General features: G+C 49.5%; 1 long non-coding RNA gene across 3 annotated transcripts in view; it reads right to left on the bottom strand.

Annotated features, from left to right (window-relative positions):
• The window catches only part of LOC138922842 (uncharacterized), a 72220-nt gene extending 53327 nt beyond the window's left edge, over positions 1-18893 (bottom strand). The window contains exon 1 of one of the 3 annotated variants that reach the window (XR_011435997.1): positions 18499-18893. This is a non-coding gene — a long non-coding RNA (uncharacterized lncRNA). The remainder of the gene's footprint in view (positions 1-18498) is intronic. The other 2 variants (XR_011435998.1, XR_011435999.1) reach the window with 2 other exon arrangements.
• Positions 18894-24672: the final 5779 nt, after the last annotated feature.

The raw sequence follows: 24672 nt of genomic DNA, 5'->3' as shown, positions 1-24672 counted from the left end.
TGGGTGCAGTTATTGGCTTGTTAGCAGAAAGTTGAGAAGACGTTTCTATCTTTGAGGCAGAAGCTAGCAAAAGAAAAAAGGGGAGGTGGAAGTTTGAGAAGAGTGGAGATTTAAAGCAGTCTGCAGAGTGTGGGGAAACGAGCTGCCTGGAGAAATGTGGTAAGATGTCGGGCAGTGTTGGGCTGGTGATCGGTGATTCCAGTCTGCTCTCTGGAAGCTAATGAGTTTATGATACCAGCCAGAGAGTAAACTGAAGTGCTGGACGGTTAATCCAGGCCGGACAGACAAGCAAGTGAAGGCAGGCCGGGATGATGGACGGAAAGAAAGTCAAAGAGTTGGTTCATTATTAAGTTCTTGTCCCAGCTTCAAACTCACCTGGAGCTGGGACTGGTAATCTGAAAATGACATTTCTGCATGGCCAGCCGGTTTCTTATTAGACTGTCCCAATAGAGAGAGAGAGAGGGAGAGAGAGAGACAGAGAACACTAGAGGATGATTGCAAGGCTGAAGGTGGGAGAAGGGACTTGCTCATTCCCGTGTGCCCGTTGTTGCTGCGACCATCCCCCTTGCAATGCTTCACCGTGTTGTCAGTGACGCTTCCTTCTGGAAGCTGCAGTTGAGTCCAGTTTGCAGCTCTTCCAGCCTCTCAGAACCAGCTTCATGGCACCCTCTCCAGGGCAGCCGCAGCAGCCGGCAGTGCCCCTCCTCTGAGATCTGGGCCCTGGGCCCATGGGCCCTCCTCCAAGCTTCCATGGTTCAACGCGCCCAACTTCTTCCCTTTGTTTTCCCCTTTCTAGTGGTACTAGCTGCTTCCTGCAGTTGCTCCCTCCCTTAAGGTTAGAATTTTGCCTGTTCCTTTCTCAATACCAGTTAACACTTTTTAGTATTAAATTGTTTCTGTTCAAATAAGTTGTGTGATTTCTTTCTCTTGAATGGGCCCTGAGGGCTCAACTGGTGGTACCTAAGAAGTGAAAGAGCATAGTAATAAAAATATTTGAGGCAGTGAATTGGAAGCTTAGGAGGTTTGTGTGCTTGAATTAGTAACTTAGAGTGGAAGAGTGTGAGCGTGATGACCAGCTGGAGGCTGCTTTGGTCAGCGGATGGCTGAGCTGGAGGGTCAGGTTACTGGAGATGAGGGAGTCCCAGGCCTGAGATGCATGGCATGGCCGGTGAAACCAGCCCGGATGACGACGGGGCTGGGACGGAGAGGAGAAATGTGTGCCAAGGACTAAATAAATAACCAGGCAAAGTCTAGAATGTCATCCGATGAAAGGGATATGCAAAGAATAGGCAGTCAGAGTTGAATGACCTGAGCTTCAGAAGAATAGTTTTTTCTTTGTTTTTTAATGAGATGAGGTTATAAAATTTTCCTGACAGGTGTGCAAAAACTTGAATAAATAAAAAATAGATATCCCAATCCTGGATGGAAAGTCTTCATCCTCTCCAATCTTAATCCCAATAGGACTTTCTGGACCTTGATGACAAGTTCCTAATTGTCATCTGTGCGAATGTTATGCCAGAAACAGAGAGGAGAATTTTGAGGGGAAAATGAGGGGGAAGGAGCTTTGAATAGATACTGCTGTGTATTCTACAACAGCAAACCGGTGACATAGGAATACACAGATCAATGGAACAGACTGGAGAGTCTAGAATTAGATCAAAGATAATGATATAGAAGTTTAGAATCGGATAAAAGTGGCATTTCACGTTTGTGGGGAGAATAATTTGCAGATAATTGCTTAATCATTTGGTAAAACAATGTTAGACTTATGTAGTTGAATACATAAAGGAGGCAAACATTCTTATTAAGTTACAAAAGGAATGGGGCCGGCCCCGTGGCCGAGAGGTTAAGTTCGCACACTCTGCTTCGGTGGCCCAGGGTTTCGTCAGTTTGAGTCCTGGGCGCGGACATGGCACCGCTCATCAGGCCATGCTGAGCCGGCATCCCACATGCCACAACTAGAAGGACCCACAACTAAAAATACACGACTGTGAACCGGGGGGCTTTGGGGAGAAAAAAGGAAAAATAAAATCTTTAAAAAGCAACAGACTATTATGCTGTTATTTAAAATGACGCTTCAAAGAAGTTTCCCCGCATTGTTCTATGGCTGTTCCAGGCACAGGCTGTTATCTCTGTGGACTCCACATCTTGGATGTAACAGGCAAGTACATCCCCTCCTTCCCCAGCCTGTAACATTGTAACATTGAAAATGATAGCCTAGATTCTAGAAGGTACATGAAATGGAAATAACTGATGGGAAGGTTCAAGTCATTCTGAACATTTTCAAATGCAGCTTCTCCCCAGTTGAAGGGTGTCCTGAAGACCCCATGTCCATAAGACGGGCCTGTGGTCATCTGTTTTGATTCGCCTATTTGATCTCCATTTAAAAACCATCTCTTCCAAGTCATGTAGCTTGGAGTGGGATGGGGGGTCAGGAATTCCCTCAACATCTATCTGGCTCCAAGAGTGAGCACATGACAGGGGCCTGACCTGGCCAATCAGGGCTTTCAACCATCAGAGCTGGGGCAGATCATAAAGAGTTGATGTGTTTGTTGTAATTGACATCGTCAAGCTCCTGGATCCAGCTGCACCTGAAATCTACCCCACTACTGTCTACATGTGCAAGCTACAAGCCCTTAGAAATTATTTTATTGAATTAAGCCAGTCTTAATTGAATTGGATTCTTTCCCTTGAAACTCCAAAGAGTTCTGACTCACAGGGTAGAGAGGCACAGTCACAATGGCAAATATCAGTCTCCTTTGCCCTCTCGCTCTACGTCAAGCATCTACCTGAACTTTTTGTACTTGAAATTTCTCCTGATACGTAGCTATACTAACAGCTTTCAGCCTGCCTTAAAATTTCATACCTTTTGGAATACATTTTTACAAGTATTTTAATTAGAAGGTGGGAGAGAGCAAATTTATACAAATCCTTGAAAAGTCGTTTAGCAATATATAGTAAGAACCTTAAAAAAATAACCCTTTATACTTTGTCTCAAGAATTCCCCTTTTTAGCATCCAACCTAAAGACATACTTAGTAATAGGGGTTTATGCTAAGGATACCTGGAAAATTAGGAAAGACAAGAACCTCAATTGCCAAGCTGCCAGTTCTCACAGAGACTAGAATGTTGTTTAAGCTCAGCTCATCCAGGATTCCATGCTCCTACAGACACTAGGCTATGCTGCCCCCCTCTGAAACACATTGCTCCCCACCTCGTCACAACGGTGACTGACTTACTCTCTACATTTTATTGATCCTATTGTTACTAAATGCTCTCTGCTCAGCTTCTTGGTACCCTGTAGCTTCTGCTTATGGCATCAGCCACCTCAGAGTCTGGTGCTGCCCTCTTCCTGTGTGTCCTCTACCTCACCACCAACTGCTGACTGTCTCTGGCTGATGGATGGTTCCTGCTGACAGTAGTTCTACGGACCCCTGGCTCCTGATGAACAAAAGCTCCTGCTGAAACCTGTCTCCTTTTGACCTGTGGCCTCTGCTGACTCATGGCTCGTGCTGACTCATGGTTTCTAGAGATCCACGGTTCTTTCTGAACCTCTGCTCCTGCTCATCCATGGGTCCTGCTGACTTACATCTTCTGCTGACACATGTCCTTTGCTGAAACATAGCTCCTGCTAAGCCATGCCTTCTGGTCACCATGGCTTCTGGAGGGAAGAGGAAAAGGAGCCAGCCCTTCAGAAGATGCAGGGCTCCAGGAAGCGAGACCTCAGTTCGGGGTAGGCTTGGAACGTCAACAAAGATCTGCGGCACTGATTGTGGACGCTGTCTAGGAGGGCAGTATCCCCAAACACACACTTGCTGCGCCCTTCCCCCTACTGAACCGGCTCCATTGCCCATTGTCAACCCCACGGTATCTGAGAGGGACCGTGAAAATCTTCCCGTCCTCGGCTACTGGAAATAGACTCACTTTTTGCAGAAAATCCCTCACTCTACTTCTTCAAGCATGTTTTCTCTGTGGAGCTCCCAAAAAGCCAGTTTTTGCAGTGTGTGTGACGATTTTTGAGCACTCTAGAAAAGTTTGTCTTCTGTTTTAAAAGAAATAAGTTCCTGTAGCGGAAATAATACCTGAATGTGAAATATTAAAAAAGAAAGATGGCAGGAAACACAGATTTATAGATTCTCAGGGATAGAAAATGCCCTTGAACTTTGAACTCCCCATCTTTTGTGTGAGTGTCTTGCACAGCATGTTGCCTGAGAACAATCCAGCCTCTCCTTGACTGCCTCCAGTGAGCACGAGCTTATTCATCCTGGAGCGAGACCATTCCGTTGTTGCCTAGTTGTCATTATGGCAGAGACTCCTCACACGGGTCCCAGTATCTTTCTCCCTGTAATTAATTCAGCTGTACGCCCCGACAAAGGGGACAAAAGGTGAATTCTCATATCACAATTCTTCAAATATTTAAGTACAAACTATTGGATCACTCACTTATTCATTCTTTCATTTCCAGGAACAAATAATTATCTAGCCCCAAATGTCATTAGTGCTAAGATTGGAAATGCCACCCTAGCCCAATCTAACATAAAGTGAAATATTATTGTTCCCAAAGAAGGGATGTACCGGACATGAAGGATTATTTTTCCTCAAAGTAATCTTGAGGATTGAGGGGAGAAAACGGCAGGCCTGAAAGCATTTTTTTCTCTCCCTTCACCCAAGAGTATGAAAATGAAGTTCTCGCCAGCCTTCAACTTCATAGTCTTCTAAAAGAGGTTTTCATGACATTGTTCTTCTCCTCCTTGTCCTTATTTGAAAGAATGGCGAGGTGCTCAGTGCCTTGCGGCTGTTCTTAGAACAAAAGCAGCTCCTTGCTCAGTGCTCATAATGAGCCTCAAAGGTCCTCTCTGTGTCTCTGAGCTGCCTCCTGTCCTGGCTGATTCCTACCCTGGAGTCACACGTGTGGAAGCACAGCCCGGCAAGTCTGCGGTCTGTACCAGAGAGACGGGGGTTGCGGCTAAGCCTCTGCTTGTGGTTCCCAGCCACCTGACAAATTCTGCTCACAGAAGAAGCCTTTGTCGTTGCTCCTCCTCTTACTGCTGAATGTGTTCAATGCTAATGATCTGAGTATGGTTTGCAGTGAATAAGGTGACAAGTTAATAGAGATGAGTTTATTTTTATTTCAAAAGCGAATAAAAACCTGGGAGTAATATTTGCCAGAAAAACAAGTCCTTAATATATAAAGAACTCTGACAAATCAATAAGAAACCCCAACGCCTCATTACTTAATAAAAATCAAACTAGAACTGTAATAGGTTAGCCCACAAAATTATCTAATTTAAAAAAATTGTTGATTTGGGGTTAGGTATATCTGACCTACGGATGGGATGCTAAATGAGTACAAATTTCTAAAAAATCCAATCTGCAATAATGTATAAAGAACTTTTAAAATATAACACGCTTTGAAACAATAATTCTCCTTTTATGAATTTATCTTGGGGAAATAATCAGAGATTCATACTCTTATGTACAAGAATGTTATCAAAGCATTTATGATAAGAAAAATAGAAAGTATCTAAATTGTTAAAAAATTCTTATATCCAATGATGAAAAAATATGTGCTCATTAAAAAGGTGATTTTCTTAAAATTTTATAACATAAGAAAATGCCCCCAATCTTATGAGATAAGTAACAATTATATGAACTATTTCATTTAGTATGTCATCGTGTGGGAGAATGAGCATGGATCAAGATAGAGAAAAAGCATCAGATTAGTAGCAAAGGTTATTTTTGGGGTGGTGGATCATGAGTGATTTTTTGTCATTAACTTTATGATCACTCCAATTCCTGCACAAAAGGCATGTACAACTTGATAATTCAAAAACTGTGAAAGATTTTAAAAATCTGGAGGCACCAGGTCTGGAGGGAAGATCACTGAACTTAGGCTCAGACAGCCCCGAGTCTGACTCCAAGCTCAGCTGCTCTCTTAGGGTGGACCTTGACAATCCTGCCTTATCCTCTGGGGACCACAGGCTCGAAATAGGGAAACGGGAACCACCTCCTGCAGCCATCCTGATAGTTAAATGAAATGATAGACCATGAGAGTTGTGTCGAGGCTGCCCGATAATTGTGAAATAATTGAAGAACTGAACTTGGGACATGAGGAGCCAGAATGATGAAACTCCTCTGGGCATGAAAGTGTTCACCCAGCCATGATAGTGTAGGAAATCCTGAGTTGGAATACTGAGTTGGAAACCACTTTTTGCTCTGGGATCTCATGTGAATTACCTCATCTCTCTGAGACTCAGTTCCTTTATCTGTAAAATGGGGAACAGTAAAAGTACCTACTTCACAGTATCATGGGGTCAATAGATAATGCAGGAGTTAGCAAATACAGCTCGTGTGCCAAATCTGTTTTTATAAATAAAGTTTTATTGGAACACAGGCACGTACATCTGTTTACTTATCATCTGTGGCTGCTTTTGTGTCTCGAGGGCAGACTTGAGTCGTTACAACTGAGACCATGTAGCCCACAAAACCTAAAATATTTACTCTCTGGCCCTTTATGGCAGAAGTTCGCTGAGCCCTGAGAATGTATAGAAACAACCTAGAAGAGTGTCTGTCACTCAAAAGATGATCCTGCTATTATTATTAATATCATTATTGCCTGACACCTCTGCTTAGAAGTAATTCTGAAAAATTACATAGTCCAACCCTGTTTTCATCAGTATTAAACCTAATGAGTCCCAGAAGGCAGAGTCATTCTTGCTGACTCACTCTTTAAAAACTGCCAGAGCAACAGTTCCTGAGGAATCCTTCTGCAATCCAGCCCAACAGGGATCTATCGTCACCTTTAGGAAAACATTTTCTCTCCCAGCCTCGCTTTCACTGCTGTTTCTATGCACGTTCTGCTCCCGACCAAGAAAAAGAAGATCTTGGTGTGAACTTTCTGTGCAGCCACGTCTCTTACCATAAGAATAGTGTGTGGTCACATCACAGTTTCCCTTCCAAAGGCCATATGTCCCCAGTTCTCTGCTATTGCTTGGGCAGGCTCTGGCCATAGGCATCTTGGGACACCAGGAATTCAGCCAGTGTAGACAGGGAGAGAGGCAGGGGTCAAGGAAACTGACCTCACTCTAGAGCTGGCCCAGTCCCAAATGTACAGTGTCTCAACGGGGGCGGCAGTTTCAGGCTCCGCTGAGGAAATAGCGTGACCTGAGGAGCACAATCCAATGGAGAGGGTGAGATCAGGGGAGCCCAGGCAGCAGGCAGTACCCAAAGTCAGCACAGGAAGATGGCAATGGCATTGGCTGTGGATCTGTCCATTCAGATCTCAAATGCCTGCTAGGGAAACTGAGGCAGAAGACGCTTTATGTGGACTGGGCTGATGTGGTGAAAGTAGCAGCAGTCTGTCTTATGAGCCTGTGAACGCCCAGGCTCAGGGTGGGTTATCCGGACACCAAGTCTCAGCCCAGCTTGTTGGCTCAGGATGGGCGCACAGGTGAGGCCGCAGCTGGGAGGTGTCGGGCTGCCGGAGGAAGCAAGCTGTGGAGGCTCCATCCCACACACACTAGCCTTTTCCCTTGGTCTCTCTCACCTGCAAAACATCAGTCACCCATGGATGTTGGTTGCACTTTCTCCACATAATTATGGAGTTCATGATGGGATTTTGATCCTGGTGAAATCCACGCAGAATTCCACTCTCTCCTGAAATGCCTGGTAATTCATCAAGCGTTTGGGTCTAGAGTGGGGCCTGAAAGTTTGTATTTCTAACAGGTTCCCCACTGATGTTAGTGCTGCTGGTCCAGGGATCTTGCTTGGGGCAACTCTGGGTATAGGAACAACTCGTGTGTAAAACAGAGGTATGGACCTTAAAGCGTGACCTCCATCTCCATTTCATCCAGATCAGAAGCCTGAATAGGTGCTATCGACCCATTTTACAGATGAATAGAGGGAAGTACAGAGAGATAAAGTAGGTGGGCTCAAGGAAAAATGCTTGGGAGCAGTCATCCGGCTGGGGAGGGACCGGGGAGGGGAGGGCATGAACCAGGAGCTGCAGATGTCAGGGCCAGCAGAGGCCCTGCAGACACCCTTAGTGAACGAAGTCATTCTGCAGCAGCTTGGAGCACGTCCATTCTGTCTCCAGTTGTCACCACGTGAGAACGGACGCCCAGTATTGCTAGATCTTCCAGTTTTTCAAGAGAAGTCAGAAATCCCAATTTTAAAGTGTAAATTAATTCCAAATTTTAAAAAATACTGTGCAAGCCAGGTGGTATACATCTGCCAGCTAACTTTGGCCCAGGGGCTGCACGTCTGCACCCTACGTGTTAACGCTTTTCGATCCTTGCTGTGCAACTAGATTTCCTAGAGCCCTTTTTAAAACACGGATGTTGATGTAACAGGTCTGAGACAGCTCAAGATTTTTAATTTCTAATGAGTTCCTGGGTGATGCCCGGGCTCCTGCTCCACGGACTGCGCACTGAGTAGCAAAGCTCTGGAACAGAGCTGCTCAGTGTGTGGTCCGTGGACAGGCAGCAGCAGCATCACCTGGGGCTCGTTAACAACGCCTCCTCTCAGGCCCAGCCCTAGAAACACTGACTCCACATTCTGGGGCTGGGGCTTCAGAAGCTGTGTTGTAATGCATCCCGTGGACAATTCTTATGCACAAGCGACTGGGAGAGGCGCTGCCTGGGTCAGCGGGGCTCCACCTTGGTGGGCACTGGAATCACTTGAGGAGCCGTACAGACACTGAGGCCTGGAGACGCTTTTCATTTGCCTAAATGGGGCTGAGCTCCGGAATTTTTCAGTCTTCTCGGCCGGTTCTAATATGCAGTGAAGGTTGAAGCCCGTTGCCCTAGAAGGTCACATCAGGTTCTTCTGTGTATTTTGTCCAAACTGGAGAAATAGGAATGTGCTTTTTGAAAACAAAGAGGTGCTTGCAGCTAATGCCTGGGAGTGGGGGTTGCATATGCCTGAAGCCACCGTGCCTGCACAGTAGCCCGCGTGCCCAGGAGGAAGTGCCGAGAGGTGATGGGGGCAGGAGCCCTAACTCTTTCCCGGGTCCCAGGAAGCCACGACCATTGGTTTCCCTGGCACTTCACAATTCTTCACACAGCCAAGACCCTGTCGGGAAATGAAGCCAACACCACACTTGGCCACTTGGAGGATGATAACCGGCCAATGCCTGCAGCGGCCAATGGCCAAAGTAACCCATCCACAAAAAGCCCATCTGGCCAGGTGAAGAGGCCTGGCTTTAGTGCTCTGCCTGGATGCACACTTATAAAGCAGGCCAGTCTGTTTTCTGGTTTTATAAGTTAATTGATGACCACTTAAATGTCCAAAATAGCAATAGGAATCACAGCAGATGATGACCATCTGACTTCCCCTCCTGTGAGCGATGTTTGAACTCTCTGGTCTGGACTGTGGTCTCTAAAGACCAGTCGAGCAAGAAAACGGGACTAGTCCAGGGCTTCAGAACACAGAGAAAAGAACTGACATCAGAGTCCCAGAGGATGGCGGACTTGTTTCCAGTGGCAGAGTGCAGAGCGAAGGAACAGAGCAATGGAATCGTCAGGTCCTCCAAGCATACAAGGAGAAGGAAAGGGAACTAAAGTAGATAATCAGCAACATGGAGAAAGCCAAACAAAGCTGGTGTGTCCTGGAGGCGGAATTTGCAGAGCATCCCAGAGGACCATAGGATGCAGATGTTTATGGGATGCTTGCGGCTGAGGAGGTGGACTGGAAAGGAGATACCAAGGGCAATAAGCCTGTCTGGACAACATCTCCCATTACTTCCTTCCACACTGGCCAGTTGGTCAACAAATATTCATTGAGCCCTGGCTATGGGCCAGCAATGGGTGGAGTTGGACTGAGCTGCTCCAGTTTCATCGATGATTAGTTTTAACGTGAGCAAGCGTGTTCTGAAGGTTCATTCAGACATTTTGCAAATATTTGTTGAGTACTTTTGTATTCCGAGTACTGTGTGTAACAGTAGGGATACCACAGCAGAGGAAGCATCCTGGACAGCTGCTTCCCTCTTAGAGATTACAGGCTAGCGGTGGAGGCAGATCATAAACAGGCAAGAGGACGACACCGATAAAGATACTTCACTGCTGTGGAGACAAGCGATAGGTACTAACAAGAAAACTTTTCTTAAAGAAAACTTTTCCTTTAGGTGTGTGGAGACATTTCCCAGAAGAAGTGACATCTGAGTTGCTATCTGAAGGGCGAAGAGGAGTTAGGTTAGCCAAAGCCGTTCTGAGCCCCTGGCAGAGGGCACAGAGTGTGCAAAGGCCTGGAGGCAGGAAGGGTCCTGACGTTTTCAAGAAATGGAAAGGAGGCTGGTACGGCTGGAACCTAGTGAACAAGGAGAAGGAGCCAGCTCTTGCCAAGCCTAGTGTGCGATGCAAGGGACTTCGGCTTTGATCCGAGAGGAAGGAGATGTCATTTAAAGCTCTAAGGAATCAGGACAGCCTGATGAGTGAGGCTGGACACATTCCTTAGATTGTCAGTCTGCGATGATGCCCCAGTCACCCCTGATAAATGGAGTTTTGCCTGAACTCTAATTCCCACCAGATCAGGAGTTCTCAAGATGTCCAGGTGATGGAAGCTGTCCTTTCCCAGCAGCGGCCCCAGCTGGCAACTAAATTCAGATTTCTTAGATATGATCCCAAATGTTTGTAGGGCCCGTGTACCTTCTGATCTTTCTGCCCAAGAGATACAGCTCAGGTGACACTGCTGGCTTCACCTGAGCTCTTGGTTTGACTGCGGCATAGTCAGCTACTGTGTGCAGACGGCATCGGAGGCTCCAGAGCAAATGCACGGTGGTGTGCTCTCTGTATTTGTACATTACAGTGGTTGAATGACCCGGAATCTCCTTAGTGTGCTCTCTTTAGTGGTCATGTAGGATCCATCTTCTCACTACGATCTCACTATATATTGTCATGCGTCGCTTAATGACAGGCACACATTCTGAGAAATGTGTCTTTAGGTTATTTCGTCGTTATGTGAACATCATAGAGTGCACTTACACAAACCTAGATGGTATAGCCTACTACACACCTAGGCTATATGGTACTAATCTTAGGGGAATACCGCAGTATATGCGGTCCATCGCTTTTCTGCGTTTTGGGGGAAGGCTCTCATATTGACCTCAAGTGTGTGTTTTGGAGGCTAGAGGACAACACACACAGAGACGTGGGACGTACACGTCCATAAACAGCATATCTCTAGAGACCAGTTCCCAGCATAGGGACTGTAGCTAAGCATCTCTGATAACGAGTAGGCTTCTTGAGATCCCACACACGTAAATGGGTTTTCTTTGACCCTCGGGTTCTTGTCCGTGGGCTTGAGGATGTCTAGGAAGTCCGTGAAATGATATGCCAATTTCTGAGTGTAGATGATTGTTTCTGGGGAGAGGGTTGTCAGAGCTCCATCTAAATCAGCGGGAAACAAGGTTTCTATTCCTAAAGATGGCTCTAAGATTCAAAGACTCCAAAGAAGTCCACTGCCGTGTGACCTTCTGAACACCTCTTTAGAAGTTATCTGAACATATTGCCACATATGCACCATTTAAACTCCTCTCACCATTTCTCAACTTCCTCTTCCAATTCCTTCCTCATCTGAGTCCACTGCACTATTTTCTCCATAGAGTTGGATGACAAGAAATTCAGTATTCTGCCTTTAAGATCACCTGCCAATCTTATGACTGACACAGGGTGAGGTCCAAATATCAGGCATACTAAAAGGGATGTGGCCCAAAAGAGAGGAAAAAATGCCTGTAGATTTGCATAGGGAACCATTCAGATGAGACATTTGCATTTCAGCAGGACTTACACATTCCTCATCACTTTTCTGGAATGCCCAATCGGGGGGCAATCACATGCCCTTTATACTATATTGCTACAAACAAATATATGCTACACATTTGTTTGGAGAGTCTAACCAATTAAAGAAGGAATGAAAAAGAAGGCACTGAAATAAATAATAGGAAAAGAAGAAATAAAAACGTAGCAAGATAATATACATAGAAATTCACAGAAGTAACAAAATTATCAATATGAGTTAAATACGTTGTAAAGTAAATAAATATATACAAACATTAATATCACCCATGTTCACCAGCTAACCTAATTAGGCACTATTCTCAACAATAACAACAAAACCTACGAACCACATAAAAGCTTTGTGTCTATAAAGAGATGCGTCATGTTGTAAAGATGTCCATTCTCCCCAAGGCTTAGTTCACAGATTTACTAAACCATAAATGCCTGAGTTTTAGTTATTTTTGTATCCTCAGGACCTAGCCCCTAGCACAAACCCAATAAATATTTGGATGAATGAGCTCCAAACCAACCAAAATTATGAATGAATTTTTCTAAGAACTAGAAAAGAAGTGATACCTAAATTCATTTTGATGTGAAAATAGGAGAGAATAACTGAAAAAGGAAAGCTGAAGGACAGCAGCTCTCCCAGATTTAAACCACTTTACAGATCCGCAGATACTCACACAGGGTGGTCTTGAAACTCACACACACACACACACACACACACACACACACACACACAAAGTCATGTCATTGGAAGAGGAAGCCAGCAAAAAGGTAGATATAGGAACTATAAGTTTAAAAACAGAAGCATTTTAAAACAATGGAAGAATGAAGAACCACTGTTACCTTTTCAGTAAATAGCATCCAACCATAACCCGAATCTCCTCGACTCGTCTCTTTCTTTCTTCTTTGTCCCCAACACTATGTATGATGTTAAATACTTTTTCCAATGAGTCTCCAGTGCCATTGTCTTCGCTCTGGCTGTCGTCCTCTCTCTTACCCTGTTGCACGAGCTTCCTCACTGGTCTCCTTTCACCTTCTCCTCTTTCTCTTCCTCCACAATCCTCACTCCACCTTCCCCGAGACTTGTCTTCCTAAAGCACCAATTTTCTCAGGTTTCTGCATAGAAGGGCTCCCCAAATTCTACTGCAGTGGTCCTCCAGCTGTGATCCCCCCAAACTGGCACAGAAGCTTTCTAATGATGGTCTTGCCCATATGAGAACAAAGCCAATCAATGCTGCCTGTCTCCAACAGTTGCTCTTCACAGTCATGGGTGGTCATATATTTGTGTCCTGCCATCTTGTGGTGGTTTGGGGAGTATTATGAATCCTAGCATGCCCAAAAATGCAAAAGCAGTCAGAGTTTTGAAAAGATTGTAAGAGGAGATGAAAAAGTATAATGAAAATTAAGGAACTTACAAGTAACGGTGTGGGAAATGATGCCTCAAGAGATTTTCAACGTCCTACAACGAAACTGTCCATTTTAGGGAAAGATGGCCATGAGTTTACGCTAAGCAAAACAAGTTGAGTGTGCTGCTTTTAAAGTTTTTTAAAGCTTTGAAGAACCAACCTACTCCTTCTATTGGATGGAAATGCATCCAGGGGCTTCTGAGTTAAACACCACAGTCACTCTGGACTTGAGAACATGTGGATCTATACACAGCCATTCACTACCTAACTTAAAAAGAAAAGCTGGGTAGAGTTTTTCTGCTGCTAAGAATCAGATATTGTCTTTTTCCAATCCATAGACAAAAAATGTTAAGTTAAAGGATAAAACTGCCAGTGTGTTAGGTCTCCCCTAAGAATTTTTCTTCCCTCTTGGAATTCTCTATCGCCCCGCATCTCTACCTGCCTGTTAGCAAGATTGCCCAAGTGTCACATGTCAGAGAAGCCTTCCCTGAGCCCCAAGCACATCTCAGAGACCCCGTGCCTGTGCCCGGCTCCCTCTATGCTAGCCCTCACCAGATCTAGCAGAGCAGAACACTTTGATGAATTTCCTCAAGGAACAGCTGGGCAGGGGTTCAAGCGGCAACTCCAGCCTGTGCATCTGCAAGTATCCAATGACCACGTGAAATCCAAGCTGGCTGATTTACAAATGTTCACACTGACAGTAGACAGGTACCTGGTAGGTGCTTAGAAGAATTTCTGTGCAGTTCTGAACATTTATTTGCCTGACAGGTGACCCAGGAGGTGTGGTGACATTCAGTGCACTAGTGGGCACTGGGGCACACAATGCACTAGGGCAAGTGTCGGCAACTCTTTCTGTAAAGGGCCAGACAGTACATAGCATAGGCTCTGCGGGCCACACGGTCCCCGTGACAACTACTCAATTGTGCGGCTTAGTGCTGGACAGGGCACCAGTAAACCTTTTTCATAGAACAGGCAACAGGCCAAAGGTGGCTGACATATAGACTAGAGAATACCGGGAAAGGAGGCCCATTTCAGGATGAAGTTCAGGAGTTCAATGATAGCAGAACATTTAAGGGAGACGTCCAAGGCAGAGATCAATGTAAGGATGAAGAAGTGCCAGGACTGGAGGCAGAAAACTGGGAGCCATCAGCCACGAGGTGCTGTTATGGGGCTGACATCACCTAGGGGTCTGGTCTGACAAGAGAGGAGACCAAGGACACTCCCCTGTCCCAATACAAGGGTGGATACGCAATATCACTTCCCATCACGAGGGCCCTGGAAAGGCAGGGATGTTACAGTCTAAACTCCCTCAACTCAAACTTTGTACAAAGAGGCTCCTTTTTAACTTGGGGCTTTCATTCCCTTTTCCAAGATAAGTAACTTGAAAGTTTCAGATTCACAGGTGAAAAAGAAAACTTCCCACTGGCTAGAAAATAAGGCAATTCTAAAGCAAAGTGTCTATTGACTTTTTCATGTTTTCTTTTTACTGTGAAGTCTTTTACACTCAAAAACTTCTAACCTATATGCAAAGTACGATGAATCACCATAAAACACACGTCCCGTCCCCATCTCAAGAAGCAGCCCATTACCTAAACATGACTGTCCAGCCTTTCACATCGGGAGAATTAGTCTCCAGAGCAGAGGTCAAAGCAGGCAGCCCAAGGCCAGAGAAAGCTTGCAGATATGTTTTCTTTGGCCTCCACAGGGGATTTTTCTTTTTAGTTGACAGCATTTAAATGTCAAGAAACTTTGCGTGGAAATCAGCATTCTGGGGGATCACTGAACATGGGAAGATGTGGCTACACTGTGTGAACATTCCCCACGGCAACAAGTGGCTAGAGCTGGGAGCAGCCAGCTCCTGCAGATGGACACGGACCCACTGGCTCATCAGAGTCCTCACACTCACTACTGTCTTGTAACCAACCGCCCACTTCACTTCTTAATTTTACCTGCCCTGGCACTGGAGTCTGTGACCCCTGCTTACAGAATGTAATTGTGGCTTCCAAGTTCCTGGAGTATGGGAAACAGCACTAAAAGTCTAAAAAGTTCACAGGCTCTGTCTATTGGAACATTACTGAAAGTAAGACGGGTCCATATCCCTTATCCAGCATTTTGAAATCTAAAGGACAAGTTCTTTTTATACCTCACTAGGCAGCGAAACTGGAGCTGAAGTGACATGAAGCTGTTTATCTTCTCTATGTATTCCATTCAGTGTGAGGTACATTCATATATTTTGCTACAGAAATGCTAACACGTTTGGCTAAGGGCTGCTGCCCCAGACCCAGCTGGAGACATTATATAAAAATGACATGTACACATTATTACTTTTCCAAAATCTGAAAAATTCTGAATTCTGAAACTCATCTGACCCCAACGACTTTAGATAAGGGACCGTGGGCCTGTTGTGCTTTTAATATCTATGCTGGAGAAAATACACACACACAAACACGCAAGGCAGACAGAGTGCAATAATAGTTTTAAATGAATTTTCAGTGGATTAATTACTGTGGCATCTACCAATATGTGAGAAACATAAATAGAATGATGTATTCAAATCATCTGTAGTCTGACAGGAATGTGAGGTGCACATACTGATCCTAGGACCCTGTGCCCGAATGTCCAGTCCCTGAAGGGTCTGCCATGCCCACAGTGGGAACGGCAGCCACAAAGGGAATTCCAGGTTAGAGACACATGCTGCCTTCACATATAAGAATGATGCTGTATGACCACGTCCTTTTAGGATTCATTTATTTCTCAGTAAAAGTGGGTTTTCCCTTGCCTATACATACCCTGTTTGATATTCTAGGACTTCACAATATGTCAAGTACATAAAAGGCGCGGGAAGATCGGATCAGAAGGAGCTGCAAAGATCCCAGATTTCTTTCCACTCCAGAACATGCTGCTAACCCACATTAAGCGTCAGCTGAATGAAATCCAGCTGCAAGTGCTCAAACGGTCCAAGGGGAGCAGATGTGAGGCCTCTAGGGATAGAGTTTTGCTTAATGCACTATGGTGGGGAAAGGAATGCAAAAACCCAAAAGTGGGGTTTGCCAGGGAGCCAGAACCAAGCAGCTGTTTGGGGTTTCCCATAGCCCTGACTGTTTGTTTATGTACAGCCACTATTTACACTCTTTAATTCCTCTGATTCAGGACCAGACAGTTGCCATGTTACAAGAACACGTCAGGATAATAAAAGTCAGGCAATGAGGGGCTATTCTTTGCAGAGACAGAGTGGACTTCATCCACACATGCCAGTCTCTACAGATTCTGATGTTGCTGCCTTTGCATGAAAGTCAGCTAGGGCATTTTCCTGACGCTCAGATTCAGTCCTCGCAGGGTGGCCTCAATTTTGATGACAGAGAGCCAGTTAAGTCTGACGAGTTTCCTTTCTATGAGCCATTGGCAGAGTAACTATAACTGAGAAAGGACTCAAAAAGGGTTCACTATACAGCAGTTGAGAAAGGAATTTGGTCATTTCTGTGACATACAACATTTTAAGATAATAATTAGAGTTATGACTGATAACATTATATCAGGACATATCAGATTTGTAGGAATTTCACATAATTTCTAGAATATTTATATACCTATGAAAATACAACATAAAGAAGTCTAAATGTTATTTCTTATTTGAAAATGCCTCCCATGTAATTTAACTTATTGAATAAGCCTAATTAGTATCATGTCCCTCTTTTTATAAGGAGAGAGAACGAGTCCTTAAGATGTTGCAGGGATCCTCTGAAAAATCCCAAAGTTAACTAGAGGTCGAAAAAGACTTCATTTAGGATTTGATTTTCAGAAGTTCATCAAAAAATCTCAAATCAGTTTTAAAACCCTTCGTCAAATAGGATCATAGGTCACTGTGAGCTAATACTCAGTTATGCCTTCGACCATGGTGACAAAGACTTTCAGACAAATAGAGAAAGTTAAATGGCCGTAAGAAAACCCTTAGCTCTCGCAATCAAAGACCTGATAAAAGCAACACGGGAAATGATTTTGAAAACATAAAATCCCTTTTTTGCCTTTTAGGCAGACTATCAAATGTAAAGAGAAGCCTTTCATAATCTCTTCATCAAGAGCAGACTAGAAGCCCAAGAAAACCTCATCCTTATAACAGTGAGAAAGCCAAGTTTCCAATTTTGCACCAGCTTACTTTTGGTCTTAGAAACGCTGACTTAATTAAATTCCTTCAATCTTTGCCAGCTTGGCTAGGCGGAAAACTTCTTTTCTCGGGGTTCCTTTTCCACAAACCTTCAGAGACTTTCTTACTCATATTCAGAGTTTGTTCTTTCCTCTTTCCCATAACCACTTTGACTTTAGGACCAATTTACTTTCTTAAAGCATCTCCATTCCTTATACCTTCTTTTACTGAAAACATACATTTCCTTACAGCATACATTTTTCAGTGCGGCACAAGACATGTTTACGAATAGACCCAAACATCTTTTGGGTTTTTTGTTTTTAATCAGAAGCTGAAAGTAGATAAACCTATGTTTAGTAATTAATGTTTTACTATTTTATCTTATCTGGAAATGGTCAAGATACTCAACAAATTTCTAGCATTTAACTTAATTTAGTAAAACTCAAAGGTTTCAAGTTACCAGGAGGTTTTGAAGTTATTTTTAAGTACTTATACCATAACACATGACTATTATTAAAAAGTTCAGCTAAAAACTTTTATCTTACTTACATCATTTACTTTACTTGTTCCTAATAATTTTGTTTACATTACCTACAAAAACGCGGAGCTCGGGGCAGGCTGACCGGGACTTTCTGGTCGCTGCGGCGGCGGGTCCCCAGGCCCGCGGGGCCAGCCGCGCCGCCCCCGCGCCCCGCGCCCCGGCAAGAGCGCACGGCAGGCCCAGGGCGCGGCGCGCAGCCGGGCCTTGGCCGCCGGCCCCGAGTCGGGCCCCGGGGACGACGTTCCGCCGGGCTCAGCGGGGCTGGGGGCCGCGCGCTCCACGAGCACCTCTGGGTCCCTTCCCCGCTCCACCGCCCGCTCGACGCATGGGGAAGACTCCCTTCCCCGACCAGAGCCCGCCCCGCGCTGACAGAAGCGGGCGCACAGCGTGCACGCGGTGTGCCACACCCCGCCTGTGGCGCCCGAGAGCCCCCAGACTCCTCCCGGGGACCGCTTCTCCAGGCAGGGCCGCAGGACGAGGGGGGCGAGGCGGCGGGGCAAGGACCCCGGCGACTGTGTGGGGGATGGCAATGGTCAGGGTGCTCAGGAGGGTCGTGCTTCCGCGCAGGGGGCCGACGTGTGTCCAAACCCACTCGTCGGAACTCTGCAGGTGGAGGCGGGTCCCCACCTACCTTGGCCCTCCGAGTGTTCTCCAAGCCGGCTGGGAAAAGCCCCGGGCCGCAGGACAGGAGGGAGCGTGGGAGGCGCTCGGCGGCAGTCAGAGCCCTGGGGTCCTTTCTGCCCACACGCGCTGCCACGCGCACAGGTGGCGGTGGTGTGGTGATGGCGGCCTTCAGCGCGGCGGTCGTGGCGGGCGGCCCCAGGGGGCAGGAGGGCCGCCTGGCCCCCGGGGGCGGCACTGAAGCAGAGGGAGAGGGCGGCCCACCGCCGTGGTGGGAAGCCCTGGGCTTGAGCGGAGGCCCACGGGGCTGGCGGTGGGGGGTGCGGGGGGTGGAGCGGGGCACGCGGGTCAGGAGGTGGCCATGGGTGAGGGCCGGGCGGCAGGCCTCGCGGTTGCGGGCAGCCCCGCCCCTCCCCTCCGGGAGCCCGAGCCCAACGGTTGGAGCCCGCGCCCCGCCCAGGCCCCGCCCCCAGGCCGCCAGCCCGCCGTCGCCTAGCAGCGCCTGGCTGTGATTTGACTCTTAGCCTCGCGCAGCCGCCGGGGCCCTGACACTTGGCGGGACTGTCCGACTGGGCTGGACGCTCTTCGCGGAGCGCACCAGGTCAGTGCTGTGACCCGCAGCGATGGCCTCCTGGTTTGGCCGCCTCGGCCTCGGCTCCGGCTTAGGCCATTCCCTGGGGCGAGTGGGCGGCAGTGTGGCTTCCCTCCCCGCACACCTCTCTGACTTCACCAGAGGTGTGCTGAGGAAGGGGACGCAAAAGCTGCCAGACTTCCCCGACTCGGGGAGAAAGGAGACGGAAGCCATTCAGGCGACCGGACCACCCGAGCAGGAGAGACCGGCAACTCCAGCTCGGAGAGACACCGCAACTCTGCAGGAAACCCTCGAGGAAGGAGACACGAGGCTCGCCTCCCTGCAAGAAGAAGGCAGTCACCTGAGGGAAGAACTGGAGCCACAGAGACAACAACGGGCTCGAGCCGCTCCAGTGGTTGACCCGAACACCCTCGACGCCGTGACACAACTAGAATCTGAGGTGTCTCCACTGGAAGGGATCGAAGGTCACCTGGAGGAGGAAACCCAGCATCCTCCAAGGACCACTGAAGAGCAAAAGCAGAGGAAGGCACTGAAACTTGGGACCGAAAAGACGATGCCTCTGACCGAGCGGCTTGATGAGCCGGACGAAGATGAGACCGGGCCACGAACTCAGACGATCCAGCCGCAAGACTGGGAGAGCCAGGGCCTTCCCGCTCGCCTAGCTTCGGCTGCCTCCGTCCAGGATGCGGGGGGCCTCCAGCAGCAACTGCAAGCCTACGCTTTGGAAAGGGAACGAGTGTTGGCCGTTTTCGACGAGAAGGTGAGGGAAAACAGCCAGCTGAAAAGGGCGTATCACGCGATGATGGACCTGCTGGTGGCCAAAGAAGCAGAGCTCGGGAAGCTGCGAGGCGAAAATCAGACACGGCGCCCTCGCTCTGACGGCGGCGGGGAGGACATGTTTCGAGAAGCGATCCGGCACTTATCACGCCTCGTCCGAGCCAAAGACATTGAAATCGGTGCCTTGAGCCAGAAATGTCAGACTTTACTGACCATCTGGCAAACGTCCGACGCTGGCCATGAGGTTCGGGGCGTGGACGCCAATCAGTTGGAGGAGCTTCTCCGGGAACGGGACACGTTGAAGCAGCGGGTCAACGTGCTGGAGGAGTGGCAGCGGCTGGTGCTGACCGAGGTGCACAATCTGCAGCGGGAGTCATCCCAACTTCAGAAGGAACTCCCACCACTCGAGGCCCGGGCCTTAGTGGACAGCGAGGAGAAGTCTCGGCGACAGATGCACCCTGCCGCCCCGTTGCCCCGTTCTCAAGGGGATGCGACCCAACTCCGGCTCTTGGGGAAGAGACTGGCACAGATGCAGCTCGGCCTAGAGCAGCTCTGCAATGCCGAGGAGGTTCTCTTGGGTCCACCCGACCTCACGTCACCACAGCCGCCCGCCGCATCGTCGCGGACTTGCGAGGCAGCCGGCTCTCAGGAGGCAATTAAGTCCGAGGCGCTGGGCGAGTCTTCGAAAGGGCCGCCAGCAGAGATGGAAGCCTTAAGGCGAGCCACGGAGGAAAAAGACGCAGCCATCAGAAGCCTCCAGGAGGAGACTCAGAGACTGTCCGAGGCGATGGCCGCCACCTCGGAACTGGAGAGAGAACGGCACGCACAGACGGATTCCGAAATTCAGCGGCTCAAGGAGAAACAAGAGGCTTTACAGAACACGCTGGAGGACAAAGAGCTCTTAATCGAGGCGCAGAGGGAGGAATTCCTTTCTCTGAGGGAAAACCTCACGACCCAAGCGAGCGAAAACGAACTTTTGAGGCAGGCGGTGACAAACCTGAAGGAGAGGATAGTCCATCTGGAAGCGGATGCGTGCCAAGTCAAACAGGAAAATGCAAAACTGCTGGAAAGGTCCAGGGAGAAGGACACCGAAAACCAAGCCTTACAAGAGACGAACATGCGCCTCTCTATGACGCTGAGGGAGAAGGAATTCGAATGCGTCTCCGTGAAGAAGGCGGCTCTGGCTTTTGAGTGCCTCCTGAGAGAAAAAGAACAGGGCCGGGCTGGGGAATTAAGCCAGCTTCGCAATGCAGTGACCTCCATGCAGGAAAAGAGCATTCTCTTTCAGCGCGAGAGAGATGAGGCGGCGCTGGCGCTGAGACAGGAACGAGTGGAAAACTGCGCCCTGCGGGAGGAGGTTCGCCTTTTGCGGGACCAGGAAGCGCGCTTAGGCCAGGAGCTGGGGAGGTCTCGGACTCAGGCTTCAGAATGCGAAGACGCGCATCTCCGGGCAGCGCGGCTGGCAGAAGACAGAGCGGCTCAACTCAGGAGGAAAGTCACGGCGCTAGAGGAGAGGCTCCTGTCATCTTCCCACGCCATGCAGAAGGCGAGCCAGCGGGCCGCTGCCCGGCTCGGGTCCCTGCAGGAGCAACTGACTGCGGTCACCCAGCAGAAAGAGGAGACTGCCCTCCAGCTGTCCGCCTCCTGGGAAGCAGAGAAGCAGCACGCCGGAGCCCTGGCCAACCTGAAGGTGGTCCTGGCCGAATGGATGCAAAAGGCAGACGGTCTGGAAGGGAAGCTGAGGTCGCTGCAGGGACGGCTGGAGAGAGCGCAAGCCGCCTCGCGCCTGCAGGAGGAGCAGATCGGAGAACTGCAGCGACAAGACGAGGCCCGACAGGAAGTGCTGGAGGACGTCCAAAAGAAGTGGACCGGCTTAGTGAGCACCCTGGAAGGAAAAGCAGACAAGGCCCTCCTGAGAAAGCTCTTCACGGACGCCTTGCAAAGCGCCAGACACGAACGCCGGGAAGCGTTCCGACGGATGGGAAGCACCCTGGGTGTGGAAAGGGAGGAAATGGAGCAGTTGCTGCAGGAAGAGCAGGGCGGCCTTACCGGATGGGTGACCGGGCGGCTCGGATCCCGCAGTGCCCCCGACACGCCTCGGAGACCCAGCCAGCAATCCGAGCTCAAGAGTTCCTTCTCGGAGCTTCTGGTGAATTTTCTAGAAGCTGAGTCTCAGGGAGCTTCTCCACCACGACAGCTCCCCGCTCAGCCCAGGAAGCGTCCCGAAGCACCCGCCAGGCAGAGACTGGCTAAGAACGTGCCAGCTCTTCTGAGACCCGCCCTCGCAGCCACCCCCAGAAGATCGGATGGGAATCCCTGCTCCCCAGCCGTGTCTCTCATCGACCCACCCGGCCCCGGAACCGGAGGGTCTGGGCACCTTCTCTTAGACGCCGTGACCGACGTCGTGCCCACGGGCACACCTTGGCTGCTGCCACCCGCCAAGAGTGCTGCCGGGCTGCTCCAAGGCCTGTCCAAGCCCTAGAGGCTCCCCAAGCCGCAGAGGAACCGACGGCGCTTTCAGGAAAGCCGGTCCCCGCTGCGGGTTCCTTAGCACGGAGTGGCCTTGTGCTAAAGGTCACAGGTTTCTCTGCGGCTTTACTCGAGCTTTCAAAGAAATAGCTAGGGTTCACGCTTTCAAAAGGGGGTCGCTGCAGGTAGTCACCCAGCTTAAAGCGGACGGACGGATGTCACTTCTCTGGAGAGCAGGCTTGGCACGGGTGGGATCGCAGGCTGTGGGCCAAGGACGCTTCCGATTCTGTTTGTCACGCTGTCACCGTCTCCGAGGAGCTGGGGGGCGTGGGGCGGGGGGTGGGGGTTGGGTCTGGGAGGTGGGGGGGTTGCGGGCGGGTGGGGGGTGGGGGGGTGGGAAGAGTGGGGGGGTGGGAAGGGCGGGGGTGGGGGAGGGGGGCGTTTATTGAGCTTTCCCTCGGGGAGCGGGAACCTAACTTGCCTTAGTGCTGCAGAATCAGAAAGCGCGCGAGGGCGCCCACTCCCGGGACAGTAGGAAGAAAGGGGAAGGGCACCAACGTGCAAGGGGCAGGCATCCAAACTTCAGGAAGAAAGCTTGGTTTCCCCCGGCTCGGCTTGGTCCTCCTCCTCTTTCCACTGCCTGGGAAACCGCCCTCGGGTGCTCTCCGGCCTCTGGGACAGACAGGAAAGAAAACTCCTAAGCACGGGAGGATCTTATTCCCTGACTCGCTTTTGGTTGCAAAGCCAGTCACCTGACCTCAGAGATCTTTGCAAGGGTTTACGAACTGCATCTTGTTGTTTTCCAAAGCAGGGGTCTGTGGTCTGTGGTCCGGATGGACACCGACTGACTGAACCGGCGCCTCGCGATGGGCATGGAAGCCGCTTCCGCCCCCAAGCCCATCAGAGGGCCGTGGTCAACGCCCTCCCCCCGCCCCGTTTCCTCAACAGCCCCTCCAAATCTCCATCGCCTGCCTCAAGCGGGATCGTCCTCATACCGTTCGGGACCCGAAGAGATCAGAGGCCAGCTAGTCAAGAACTCTCCGTTTCCCGCACCCCCCCACCCCCGTTTGAATGTCCCTCTATTTCTCTCCACCCACCCCTCCCCTTTCCCTTTGGGGTTTTCCAGGAAGAGGGATTCAGCTTGGCAGTTCCAGGGTCCCGGCTCCACGTGGGATGCCCTGGGAACCATCTGCTCAGCCTCCCCCTAAGATCTCGTTGCCTCAGTTTGCCAGCTGCTTTCTCTTCGGCCCGTCTCTTTCCTTAAGCCGCTGAGCACACCCAAGTGTCTCCCGGCATCCACACCTCTCCTTTCTGCTCCTCCACCACCGCCTTCTCTCTCTACCTTTCACGGCTAAGCTGCTGCCAAAAGACCTCGACTCCTCTCCTCGTCAGCCATCCAGTCATCGGCTCGTCTCTCACCGGCTCCTCGAAAGACTCCCCAAATCTCGTCGCCGCCCCGTCCTAGCAAGAGGCCAGGGCACGCCCTTCGGTTCCTTCGTCTTCCTAAACTCTCTGTGGTGTCTGAGGAATGCTGCCCACGTCTTCAGTCTCTGCAAGTTCTCTCCACCCTCTTTCTCTGGGGGATGGCCCCCTCCCCAGGTGCCCTTCCTAACCTCAGACCCCTCTGTCTCACTTTCCTCTGCGGCTTCTCCTCCCGACCACTTCTCAAAGGGTTCTGTTCTCGAAGGCACGGTCTTCAGGGAACAGGAACCCCTCGGGTCTCAGAGCAAGCTCATGCGCTCTCCTACGATTCGACTCGCCCCCCGGATGCCCAGGGCTTCTGAGTGCGTACGACTGACGTCACCCTGCCCCTGACTCCACGCTGCTTTCTCTAACTGTCTGCTGGACGCACCCTCAGGATGTCCAAAGGCTTCTCAAAACCGACACGTCCAAAAGGGAGCCCGGTATCCTCCAACAAAACCCTCCCCCTCCTCTTACCTTCCTTTCATCCCCTCAGAAAACCTCTGCCCATCTCATCACCCGAGAGCAGAGCGAGAGGCCTCAGGGCCACGCTTGAGCTCTCTGTCTCACCCACTTCACAGCCTACCGACTCCCAAAGGGAGCCGAGCACCTTCCCGTGTTTGCCTTCCCTGCTGCTCTGCCGCATGCCTTCCTGTCTCTTGCACGCAACCAGCCCCGTAGACTCCTTACTGATCTTGCCGGCTGGCCTCCTGGCACACCACCCCCCCCCCCCGCTTGAATCCATCCTCCACACTGTTGGGAGGGTGACCCAAGAGGAAAACCCTGCCGTTGCTGACACCACGGTGCCCGGCCCCCACAGGGCTGGACGTGGGCAAGAAAGTAACCAAAGTTTCTGAGGTTGTTTTGCAGAACAACAGGAAGACG

This window comes from Equus caballus, unplaced genomic scaffold (genome assembly GCF_041296265.1).
Source record: "Equus caballus isolate H_3958 breed thoroughbred unplaced genomic scaffold, TB-T2T haplotype1-0000016, whole genome shotgun sequence".
Classification (NCBI taxonomy): Eukaryota; Metazoa; Chordata; class Mammalia; order Perissodactyla; family Equidae; genus Equus; species Equus caballus.
This window is presented reverse-complemented; position numbering and strand designations above follow the sequence as displayed.